The sequence below is a fragment of the Sphaeramia orbicularis genome, chromosome 1 (assembly GCF_902148855.1).
Source record: "Sphaeramia orbicularis chromosome 1, fSphaOr1.1, whole genome shotgun sequence".
Lineage (NCBI taxonomy): Eukaryota > Metazoa > Chordata > Actinopteri > Kurtiformes > Apogonidae > Sphaeramia > Sphaeramia orbicularis.
Window position 1 is genome coordinate 14,798,712 of NC_043957.1, and position 12,888 is coordinate 14,811,599.

Consider the following 12,888-nt stretch of genomic DNA (forward strand, 5'->3'; position numbering starts at 1 on the left):
TTCATTTATTTTAATCATATTTTTACTAATTTTTTATAGGAATAATATTTTAATTATAATATTTTTATACCATATTTTCAGATGTAAAATATTGGCAATTTCATTTATATTACACAGATCAGTGTTGGTTGTTGATTGTTGGATGATCAGATAAAGTGAGATGGATATCTAAAATGTCGTAAAATGTGTATTTTTAATGTTTATTACAAGTTCATGATGAATTCACAATTTGACATTATCAAATGAGGTCCAGAGCTGAACCCAGACAAAAGAGTGGTTCTGAAAACACGTCCTTTTAAGAGGAAACCTGAGGTGTCAAAGGTCACTCTTTTTGGTTTTTTTGCCATTAACATAATTTTGCTCATTTCCAGTATTCCTTTTATATCATTTATTCATTTTCTTGATTATTTTTGTCATGTTTGCACATTTTATTGATGATTTTATTTTTTTTTGTTTTTGTTTGTACAGTATAGTTCATACACAGGGTAATTCAAAGTGCTTTAAAAAAAAATTAAAAGCAAGTTATAAATACACGGATAAGAATAAAGATTAAAAATAGTCACATAAAGAATTTTAAATAACATGTTAAAAAAATTAAAATGGTTAAAATAAAAAGTGCACAGATAAAAGTATTTCAGTTGTCAAAGGAAAAAAAGAAACCTTCAGGTCTGTGGTGAGACCTGGTCCAGGTCCAGCTGCAGGTCCTGACGTCTTCTTCCTGACCCCGTTGTCTCCTCAGACAGGCGTATGAGAACTGCATTGTCCTGGAGGCTCGGATCTGCTACAACGTGGCCAAACTGATGTCTCTGAACGCCGATGATTTATTTTTTTAAAATAATTTTTGTTCTTTTATCATCTGCAACAATTTGTTCCTCTATCTTGGTATCTTTTCTGTACTGAAAAAAAAAAAAACCCTTGATATTTTGCCATCCAGATTCTCCAGGTAGAATGAGTCGTCTTCCATTGCAGTTTGTAAATCGTATCTCAGTCTCTCTCAGTTACTGTATTTCCCTCCTGTTCCATCTCGCTTTACACTGAGGGTGTTAATAGTCCTCAGAACAGCTATGTAATAATATTTTTAGCTTACCGGCCGACAGGCCGTAAGCTATTGTCGTCATGTGGCGTCCGTCGGCGTCGTCTGTTACAAAAATTTCAATCGTCTTCTTCTCCGAAACTACAATTCCGATTGACTTCAAACTTGGTATACAGCTTCTGTATGATGATGTCAACAAAAGTTACTGAAATTATTTGGATCCTGATCCGATTCTGGATTTGGTGCGACTTTGAAAAATGTCCCCATTATAAGCGATAGGAAGTGGATTGATGCAATAACTCAGTAATATTAATGATATCAAGTGTAAATTTCAACAGTCCAGCCCTGATGGGGAGGTGACCAAAACATAGTGTCCACATGCTGATCAGGATCTTTCTGGATCTGGAACTGACGCAAAATTTAACATGGGCTCTTATGGGGAAAAAATTTCTATCGTCTTTATCTCCCAAACTACAGTTCTGATTGACTTCAAACTTGGTTTACAGCTTCTGTATGATGATGTCAACACAAGGTATTGAAATTTTTTCCATCTGGATCTGATTCTGGATTTGGTGCCACTTTGAAAATTTTCCCATTATAAGAGATAGGAAGTGGATTAATACAATAAATCAGTATCAATGATATCAAGTTGGAATTTGAATTTTTTACTGATCTGATTGGAATATGACCAAAACATGGGCTATTTCTGTAATATAATAAATACACATAACTGGGTGATAATAAATGGCATCTGGATACATTTCCCAAAGCTTTTAATTTGGTCGGTAAGCTACGGGGCCATTGGTCCTATTTTTGTTAATGTTTTAGTGATAAGTCATTAGGAATATCTTTAGAATGGGATTGTTAGTGTTCTCTGAATATTTCGTCAAACCATTTTCTCATTTGTAGACATCTGTAAAAATCCTGCAGAAAGAGGAGAGTATTTCTCTACACATACTTTAATCTTTTATTGTGTGTAGTTCATTTAAAATCAGAGTCGTAATCACACCACCGGATTTTCTCTGTCATATCCAGATGATTATTTTTTCTTATGCCTTGCCAGATCTTTTTAATGTTGTATTTACCCAGGGATTATCTTGTGGCTGATCCGTTTTTTACTTGCTGTCTGAACCTGTTGTTTGACCGGGTCTGGACCTGGTTCTGTTTTGTGTTTCAGGACAAACCTGTTGTGGCTCCACACGACGTTTGCCTTCATGTACCTGCTGTTAACCGTCTACAGCATGAGGAGAACACATCCAAGATGCACTACAAGGAGGACGACTGGTAATGCCGCTCCCATCATGCCCCGTTGCAGGACCAGATGCACCATCTGCTCACACTAATCCCACTTTGCTGTCTTGCAGGTGAAACGCACTTTATTCATCAATGGCATCTCGAAATATGCAGAGGAGAGTCAAATCAAACAGCACTTTGAGTAAGTCCTGAGTTCACCCCGAACGCTGCATACAGATCCAAACATCAGGTCATCACAGTGAACAACTGTTGCTGTTTCAGTCCAGGTACACCCATGTAGACCTGAGGCATCAAAAACCTTAATAAACCTCCTCATCTGACCACAGGCGTAGACTAAAACCTGTGTTTCTCCAAACACATGGAAACATAAAATAAAACCCTTCGGACAGTGTAAACCTTTGGCTTTTATCATGAATCCATATCTTTGTCCTGCCGTCTTTGAGTCCTATCAGTCCCATAAAAACACAGATCTAAAGGTGTGAACTCAAAAACCAAGACCTTTTAGACTCGAGGAAAATAAATCCAGGTTCATCTGAGTCTCCAAAGGCTCAAACTTGAACTCAGAGCTAAAGCTTAAATAAATAAATAATAAATAAATAAATGAATGAATGAATGAATGATAAAATGTATGTATGTATACACCGCATCTGAAAGTCAGTGTTTTCTACCATTAGTTTATCTTTAGTCTGAAATCAATTTACCCAAAATTCAAAGTAGATGAATCCTGTTTGAGATACATCAGAACTAAATCGTTTTATTGACATATTTGAAGTAACTGCTCCATTCACATCTGATCTATGGTCCAGAAACATGGTCCAGAAAACAAATAAAAATACTCCTAACACAACTACAAGATGTATATTCAACAACTTAAATTAAAATGTGGTATTATTTCACTGCTGCATTCAGGTGCATATTGTATTTTACAACTTTGTGGCCTGTGATTGACTCCGCTCAAATCTGACTGTTCGCTGAGGTCACTTTGAAACTGATCTGTATCTGATTGAGGACCTGGACCACTTCAGACCTCTAGACCGTAAGGCAAGGGAAGTTTGTTTGTACAGTACAGTTCACACACAGGGTAATTCAAAGTGCTTTAAAAAAAAAATTAAAAAGCAAGATATAAATACACGGACAAGAATAAAGATTAAACATAGTCACATAAAGAATTTTGAATAACATGTTAAAAAAATTAAATGGTTAAAATAAAAAGCGCACAGATAAAAGCATTTCATTTGTCAAAGGAAAAAAAGAAACCTTCAGGTCTGTGTGTGAGACCTGTCCAGGTTCAGGTCTGTGGTGTGAGACTTGGTCCAGGTCCAGCTGCAGGTCCTGACGTCTTCTTCCTGACCCTGTTGTCTCCTCAGACAGGCGTATGAGAACTGCATTGTCCTGGAGGCTCGGATCTGCTACAACGTGGCCAAATTGATGTCTCTGAACGCCGAAAGGTGAGGTCCATGTCCGGTCCTGGTCCAGTGCAAGTCCATCCATGTCAGGCTGTCTGTCTGAACCCGGTCTCTGTTTCTGTCCAACAGGAAGAAGACTGAACGCAGCAAGAAGTTCTTCACTGACCTGATGGCGAAGGAACATGTTCCCACTATGATCAACCCCAAACCCTGTGGACATCTGTGCTGCTGTGCCATCACCGGCTGTGAAGAGGTGATGCCCAGACACATTCCTGCTCTACTTTGACTTAATTAATGCTCATGGTGGTTGCTGTGATGCTGAAGATGTAGAAGTGTTGTTTGGAGGATGGACAGGATTGTGAGGGATACATCAGGTTGGGTGTTTGGAGACAAAGTAAGATTGTTACATATACACTTATTAGGACTGTCAAAATTAACAAGTTAACGCAGATTAATCCCTTGTCATGATTCATCTGATTTAAAATTTTGACTCAATTAACCCATCTGCAGCACAGAGTGACTGAACGTCTCTGGCAACGCATTTAGTTCAGTTTGTCCAAGTAGAGTTAGCATCACGCATGCGCAAATGGGCAGTTGATCCGGTACTGACAGGCAGCAGAACCGACCCACAAAGATAGAAGATGCTAAACAGCATGTTGATCCTCTGGATGGAAATATGAGGACAAAAAAAAATAACAGAACAGTTGTTTTAAGTTGTCTTGTTCAAACTGTTGGTGTTTAGTAAACATGTTAAGTGCATATATTCCCTTCTTTCTTTCATGTTTAGATGTATCCCTCGTCCAACACACCCGATTCAAATGATAAGCCTATCATCAAGCTCTGCAGAAGCCTGATAATGACCCATCAGGAGTGCTGGAAGAGGGAAACATCTAAAACATGCAGGATAGTAGATCTCGTGGACCGGGGTTGGTGACCCCTGGATAAAAGTATTAGTATGGATGTAAACAGACTCAGTGACGTAACATCAGTGGCATCACATGACTCGTAGCTACACACCTGTGGCTGTTACCTGAGTGCTGACTGGGAGGCTCCGCCCACTGGACTTTTACTCCACTTTTTGTCACTGTGGTGTCGTTTTATTCCATCATTAGTGGTTTTCTTTGATTGGATGTGACCAGTCCTCCTGTCCAGGTCATTAAACATCTAATGTGTCCTCTGATTGGATGCTTCTGAACGTCAACACCAGCCGATTGGTCAGGTAGTTCTCTGACCCATAACAGATTCAAGGAGTTTACTGTGTTGTGTTTTTGGCATGGGTTTGGCATGGTATGGGCATGTTCTTGGCGTGTTCTTAGCATGTCAGCAGCGTGTGTTTGTGTTGCAGGAGGAGGCGGTGAGCTACTACACCAAGAGGGAGGCCAAGCTGAAGGAGGAGTACAGGAAGGAGAAGGAGAAAGTCCACACCAAACCACTGGGCATGGCCTTCGTCACCTTCCAGAATGAAGCCATGACTGCCATGTAAGCCCCGCCCCCAACACGCTCCACACCTTTACGTTTATTGGTTTCAGTTGTCATGGATTGTAGACCCGAGTCCTGATGGTCCAGATGTGATCAGAAGATTTAGATTCAGTTTAGTATGAGTTTAATGTTTCTACCTGAGTTTTTCTTTAGGTTTTGTTGTCCTTTGGAAGAAAAACCAAAACCAATCTCATTGTACTTCATTATGTTTTCTGTTATTTAATGTTTGTTTGTTTTTTGAGTGCTAGTTTTAGTTTTCGTTTAGGTTCTGTTGACTCTAATAAACCAGACGATGTTTGAACCCATGAACCATGTAGAGTAAACCATCCAATCAGCTCCTTTCTGGGTGGTCCTGAATTATGGTTCTTTTTTTTTACTGTTAAAAGTGACTCCACTGTCCCCGCATCCTCCCCCTTGTAACTCTGCCTTCCCACTGGCCCCGCCCCCTGTCTTTCAGCATCCTGAAGGACTTCAATGCCTGTCAGGTCCAGGGCTGCCGGTGCCGCCAGGAGCCGCAATCGTCCCAGTTCAGCGAAGTCCTCCATGTTTACAACTGGAGCGTTTCATATGCGCCCGACCCGCAGAATGTCCGCTGGTAAGCATTCATCCACACAACCTCACCCACCTAATTCTCAGCTAATGGGAGGAGCTGATGCAGCATCCCCTCTGGTTTATCATGCAGGGAGCACCTGTCGCGGGTTGGGATCTCCTGGTGGATCCGCTGCTTCATCATCAACTGCATCCTTTTCCTCCTGCTCTTCTTCCTCACCACGCCTGCCATCATCATCACCACCATGGATAAGTTCAATGTCACCAAACCCGTCGAGTATCTTAACGTAAGAATTGCCATCAACAATGTTCACATTAGTGTCTTAGACTGTTATTATTCACACTTGAAGGACGTCCAAACCAGTTGGTTCTTTGTGATTTTCACGACAAACATTTCACTGACGAAGAGGTCGAACCTCAGCTCCATGACATTAAAATACATCAAAATGCACAGGAGTAAATCCAAAGATGACAGGAACAACCTAATTTATGCTGAAGGAAACTCAGCGTTCTGGATGGGGACCGTTGAGTGAAAAGTGAATTTGTTAGAAGTTCCAAAATGATTCTGATTAAATGGGACCAGTCTGTTTACTTGTCTTTTATTTATTATATGTGGTTTATTCTTTCCTTTTTTTTTTTTTGTTTGCTTTATTTGTTATTTGTTGGTGGTTTTGCTTGTGGTTATGTATTATTGTTTTGTTTGTTTCAGAACCCCATCATCACCAGTTCTTCCCCACTCTGATGCTGTGGGCGTTCTCTGCTCTGCTGCCAGACCCATCGGTATATACTCTGCGTTCTTCGAAGCTCATTGGACCAGGTAAACAAACCCTGCCCCCAGTCTGTGAAACCTGACCTGAAACCTGATCCTGACTCATCCGCCCCTTTTCCACCAAACATTCACAGAACTTTTATTTCCAGGTATTTATTTACCTGATAAATGAATTCCTGGTAATCTGTGTGGTTTGTGTTTCCCCCTCAAAGTTCTGGTAAATTTTCTTCAGATCAAACTCGGCCATTTCCAGTCACCGACTCAAAGTCCTGTTGAATTTCTTTTGATCGTATTCTGTAAATACATTGTTCGAGGTCCAGGCTTATTCAGAGTGTATTCAGATGGACAGACACATTCTTGCAGTGGCCTTGTAGGAGACGAATATTGGTCAGATGGACATCGTTGTCATCCACTTTTCATAGCTTCTCTTCTTTTGCTCCATTTAACCAATGATCAAAACATAAACCAAGTGAATCTTGTAGAAATGGAATAAACACATTTACAGACAGGACTGGAATAAACATGGAGGGTGAACAGAAGTGTGGAACGCAGACAGTGCGATCCACCAATGAGCCTTCTTCAGCACATAGCCCCATTCCCAAGAATCCTGGGTTGTCTGAAAAGCCCCCCCCCCTTTGAAGAATGTAAATGTATTTGATAAAAGGTTAATGTTCAATAACCACTAAAACCAAAGGTAATGATTCTATTCACTGTCTTAAATCACCAGCAACTGCTCAGTTTTTCAGAAATACTCCTCCATTCAGATTCAGATCGAGGACTGAAGCCTCATCCTCTTTATCTTTTTACCTCTGACCCTGACTGGTTTTCATGCAGGTCTGGAGGAAAACAGGACGACGATGCACAAATGCTACACCTTCCTGATCTTCATGGTTCTGTTGTTGCCGTCGCTTGGACTCAGCAGGTCAGGAATATAATTTGGTGTAAGAAACTGCGTGACCTCTGACCTCTGCTAACACAAACTCTCTCTGTTTTCCAGTCTGGATGTTTTTCTTCCGATGGCTGTTTGATAAGAAGTTTCTTGCTGATGCCAAAGTCAGATTTGAGTGAGTTGATAAACCTTTCTCGTGTTAACTTTATTGATTCACATAGAAAACTACAAATGTTTTATGAACGAAAAGGAGATGAAGAAAAGTTTAAAGTCACATTACGCAGAGAAAATATCCTCAAATTAAAGTACTGAAAACTGAGAATTATAAGAAAGAATGTGGATTTTCTGGGAGGTTATAGTGAGAAATTTATGAAAAACAAACCTCAGAATCTATGTTTATGAGGAAACGGCATGGAAAGTGTTCGAGGAAAAAAAACGTAGATGTATAAATGTGAGATGAATTGAAATAAAGTGACCAGAGTTAAACAATAAATAAGTTATTGTCATCCAGGCCCATGATTTCATCAGTAACATATCAAAACGTTGATGTCAGCGTTTAATATTGTTGCTCTGCCCCCTGCAGGTGTGTCTTTCTCCCTGATAATGGAGCGTTCTTCGTGAACTATGTCATCGCCTTCTGCATTTATCGGGAACGCCATGGACCTGCTGAGGATCCCAGGTCTACTCATGTACATGATCCGGCTCTGCCTGGCCCGGTCCGCTGCCGACCGCCGCAACGTCAAGAGGGTGAGGGCAGTGCTTCCCACTGCCAGACACACCTTCACACATACACAACAGCACAGGCCTGTTGGAGGTTATCTATCACATGTTCACACCATCTGGAGGGATGTGACCTCACCACAGTCTGTTTGGTCAAGAATTGAATCTCAAATGCATGTAGGAAACCTTATGGAACAAAGTCAAAAATAAAAACATTCCTCTACTTAGATTGTATAAATCTGAAGATGGTGCCGTATTTGCTGCAGCTGTGATTCTAGTTTTTGATGAAACTGTGAAAACATAAAAAACAGAGGGCTTGTTTAAAACTCTGTTTGTGGAGCAGGTGAGTATTTCACTTGGAAAACCTCTGATGTAGCAAAAACACACTAAACAACCAGATTTAAGTGGATGCGGACATTTTGGGGACGTTGAGCTGAGATCAGTGGTGTAGTGGTCCCTGGAGAAGTGGGTATATACTCTCAATTTTGCCTTTTTTTAAAGTAGTCCAGAAAAATGCCATTTTAGAACTGACATGTAAGACTACTTTATTTAGTTTACCCAAAAATCTGTCAATAGTATTTGCTCACTATTATAAAATTATCATGATTTGATCAGGAGCAGTTTTTTAGGTATTACTGGTCACACAAGCAGCTGCATGCACGTCTAATGATTCAACATGAGGCAAACATAGGATAAAGTTTAGCTTTTCATAACGTTAGCTGACTCACACAGTTTAACTATTGGTGACAAATCTCTTCTCCTCTAAATGTACAGTCATATTGCCTGTAGTTTAAAACAGTGACCGATTTGGAAACCTCCGTAAAACTTACCTCAGAATTAGGTATTCATGAAGTAGGTTCTCTCGATATGTGTCACCTCATTTGATAGACGTTTATTCTGCCCTTCTCATTCACATTTCCAATAATCACACATCTTTTCAACGAGACATGCAGTGACCTGTCAATCAACTGGGGTGGCACTGGCACCTGAGGTGTCCAATCAGGTTCCAGAGGTGGTCAGCGCTAGTAGCAATATTTTCCTTGGAATGACCCGCCCTACTCTGCCTCTGCTTGGCTCATCAGTCCTCATGCCTAAAGTGTACCAATCTAATCAGTGAAGACACCGAGTACTAGCCAATAGAGGCAGAGTAGGGCGGGTCGGGGCTTCACCATCCTAGGAGAAAAAAATGGGCAATTTGGCTGCAGATACTACTGAATGGTGTGCATTAGGGGGATTTAGAAGTGGGTATACACAATGCTGACTGAAAAATAGTTGATATACACCGTTATACCGCTGTATACCTGGACTACACGCTGGCTGAAATGTTCCTTCATCTGAGTCTGAAGCATTGGTTCATGTGTTTTTAACTCTGTGCGGTATCTGCAGCATCAGGCCTATGAGTTCCAGTTCGGAGCGGCGTACGCCTGGATGATGAATGTCTTCACCGTGGTAATGGCCTACAGCATCACCTGCCCCATCATTGTCCCCTCGGTCAGTTTGGACTCTCACTGTCACATCACAGTTTATGTCTTTAATGCATGTGTCAAGTCCTGGTCTGGTGGAAGCCCTGCAGTGTTTCCTCTAGTCCTGTAAGGTTCTCCAGATCCAGATCATCTACACACCAGAGGGTGAGTGGTGGATGACCAGGGTGTCCACGTGTTGTGTCCCCCCTGCAGGTCTAATGTACATGCTGCTCAAACACCTTGTGGATCGATACAACATGTACTACGCCTACCTGCCTTCAAACTGGACAAGAAGATCCACTCTGGAGCCGTCACTCAGGTGGTGGCCGCGCCCATCCTTTGCCTCTTCTGGCTGCTGTTCTTCTCCACGGTTCGGACAGGTAACCCCCCTTTTGAAACGCGTCTGTAGTGTCAGCCATGGATCGGTCCAGTTGTAGCAGCTGAATGCTAACAGATGCAAATTGAATGCATTGTCAGGTTTCGAGACTCCGACCTCCATGTTCACTCTGGTGGTGCTGATTGTCACCATTGTGGTCTGTCTGTCCCACGTCTGCTTCGGACACTTCAAGTACCTCAGTGCTCATAATTACAAGGGTGCAGCAGCTCTTATCAGTGTGGTTCATTGGATGTTAACCATGTCTGTATTTATTTCTGCTTATTTCATTTATTTCATCTCTGTTCCTACGCCTCAGATCGACACCAAGGAGAATGACATCGACACCGTTGAAAACGGACGTCCAGCCCGTCCTTCGTCCTCCCCCACCACCAAATCCCAGGTGAGATCATTTGCTTTTGGCTCAGGGGAATGTGTCATGAGCCTGCTGAGACAATTTCATTGGTTCTTATTTAAAGACATATAATGATGTTAAACTCATGCAGTAATGTAGTCAACGTTCATCTAAAGCGTTTCGTGTCCTGTCGCGGCCGTCGGTCTAACGGTTGATGTTCTCTGGTGTCAGCAGCAGCAGCAGCAGCAGCAGCAGCAGATGTACATCGCCCAGGTTCTCCAGGACCCCAACTCTGACGAGCCCGGTGGCGGCAGCGGCGAGGAGGACCGGGGCTCTTCTCAGGATGAGGAAATGCTGAACGGAGGGAACAGCATCAATGAGGCGGATTTCCAGTCAGGGGAGGACAGTCTGATTGCCAATGAGGTCCGCCAGTAGCTGGAGGCGGAGCTAAAGGGAAGGGGTGGGGCCACTCGTGGGTTCATTCCAACACAACAGTGACAAAACTCTGCTGACTGGACATCAATTCAGTGCACATACACACAAAACAAACATGTACAAATGGAGAGGCCAAGTCCCACCCCTCCCGCCGTGGCCCATGGGACCTAAAGGAGGATACATATGGATGGTCACCAAAGGTGGGATTTGGTTGAATCACACCATCAGTTACATTCAGTTTAAAGGTTAATGTTGCAAGTGAATAAAACCAGAGTTTGTGGTCGGTTTAGTGTGAGATGCCATCAAAAACATCAGGCCTGGTCAGTAGTAGATGCAGAGGTCCGTGTAAATCAGGGGTGTCCAAACTTTTTTTCAAGAGGGCCAGATCTGATAATGTGAAGATTGCCAGGGGCCAGTGGTCCCTTCGGATGTTTTTTAAACAGTAAAAATTACATATAAAAGCACTGTTCTACAACAATTTAATTTTCATTGTCACAATATCATTTTTTTAAATAGCAATGTAACCAAATCTAGGCCACTCAGGTCTGAACAAATTAAAAAAAAATAAAAATCTGCCTTCCTTTTACATCTGGAGTCAGATAACATAGAACAAACTGTGTGGAGTACCTTAAACTTCCAAGTTGGTAAAAATCTTAACCCCACATTCATTTTAAACATTACTTATATGAGTAATCATTACTCATATATTACTCAGTAATGCAAAGTCTGTTAACATTTAAGATGAAAACATATGACTCTTACTCTTGTCTTTCACAAAATCATTCAGAAAGTAATATTTTGTGTCACATCTACAAGTACACAACACCAGCAGTTAGAGGCAACTAACCTGGCAACTTGGTAGCCTACCTTGGTGGCGAATTCATCGAACTCCAGGTTCACATGAAGAGTCACTGTTGAGTTTAAAGCAGCTTGAATTGCTTCACTCCCTGCTAGCTTGTCGTATGCGTTAGCATGTTTTGTCTGCTCGTGTCTCTTTACATTGAATTCCTTAAACAAGGCAACAGTCTCTTGAAAAATTAGGCAAACACAATCGCCTTGATTTTCAGTGAAAAAAATTATAAGTCCCATCTCTCCTGGAAGCGGCGGCCTTCACTGTCAACTTTATTTTTTTATTTACAGGTGCCGTGGTTAGAACTTAGCGAAAAGGGTTCATGACGAGGTCAGAGAGCCAGATAGTTAGAGTGGTGCTGCCACCATGAGGTGAACGGAGAAACTGCATTTTGAACCTTTTATGATTCATGTACTAGGTTCAACAGTCCAAGCGGGCCATGAATAATACATTCTAAAACCCAAGCTGTGGGCCGTATTAAATCTGACCGCGGGCCGTGATTGGCCCCCAGGCCGGACTTTGGACATGCCTGGTGTAAATAGACCGTGGACAGGAAGTTATGATATGTTGTGATTTTCATCGATGGCGTATTTTCATTTGATAGTTAACCAGTTAAACTCTGACTTTATTCATTTGTTTTAAACTGAAAACATCATGTGATGATGATGTAACTGACTTCATGATTCACGTAAAACCTCTCACCATCGACCACTGGTCCCATGAAGGGGGAGGCACTTTACCCTTCCCTATAATGTCATGGTTGGCTCCACCCCCTCCCAGCTCGAAGACTTGACCCTGACCTTTGACCGTGGCGGCTGGGTCGCCAACATCCAGACCTTCATGGAACCTGTGACATCAGACTCTGCACAGGAAGCCACTGTATATAACCACCAAGCCAAAAGTTTTCTCTTTTATTTGGGGTGGGGGGCGGGTTTAAATCTCGTGCCTGGGCTGGATTTCGTCTACATTTGTTTGCACTTGTGTTTCTTCTCAGTTTGTTCAACTCCTGATCCCAGCACGGTTAGTGAGTCGAAGCAGACAGATGTTTTTCTGGTGGATGCAACGCCTCCGATGGACTCTCGCTGCCGTTGCCATCGCTCTCCAATATCAGAGAAACAACGCAAACTCACCAACCGCCAACTCTTGTAGTGGTAGATGCCTCGCTTATGCACTCCCTTTCCCTGTTTGCTTTGTTTTCGTGGAACCTGTGGGTCATGGACTGTCGCTGTTATGGTTGATGCCTCACCTGGAAGCTTTTGCTGCATGTAGTTTAACGTGCTGTCTGGATGATCACTGCAGAGCTGTAGTGGCCA

The 12,888-nt window shown here is 42.1% G+C and overlaps 1 pseudogene; it reads left to right on the plus strand.

Annotated features, from left to right (window-relative positions):
• Nucleotides 1-11,173, plus strand: part of LOC115433728 (CSC1-like protein 2) — a 32,625-nt pseudogene extending 21,452 nt beyond the window's left edge.
• Nucleotides 11,174-12,888: the final 1,715 nt, after the last annotated feature.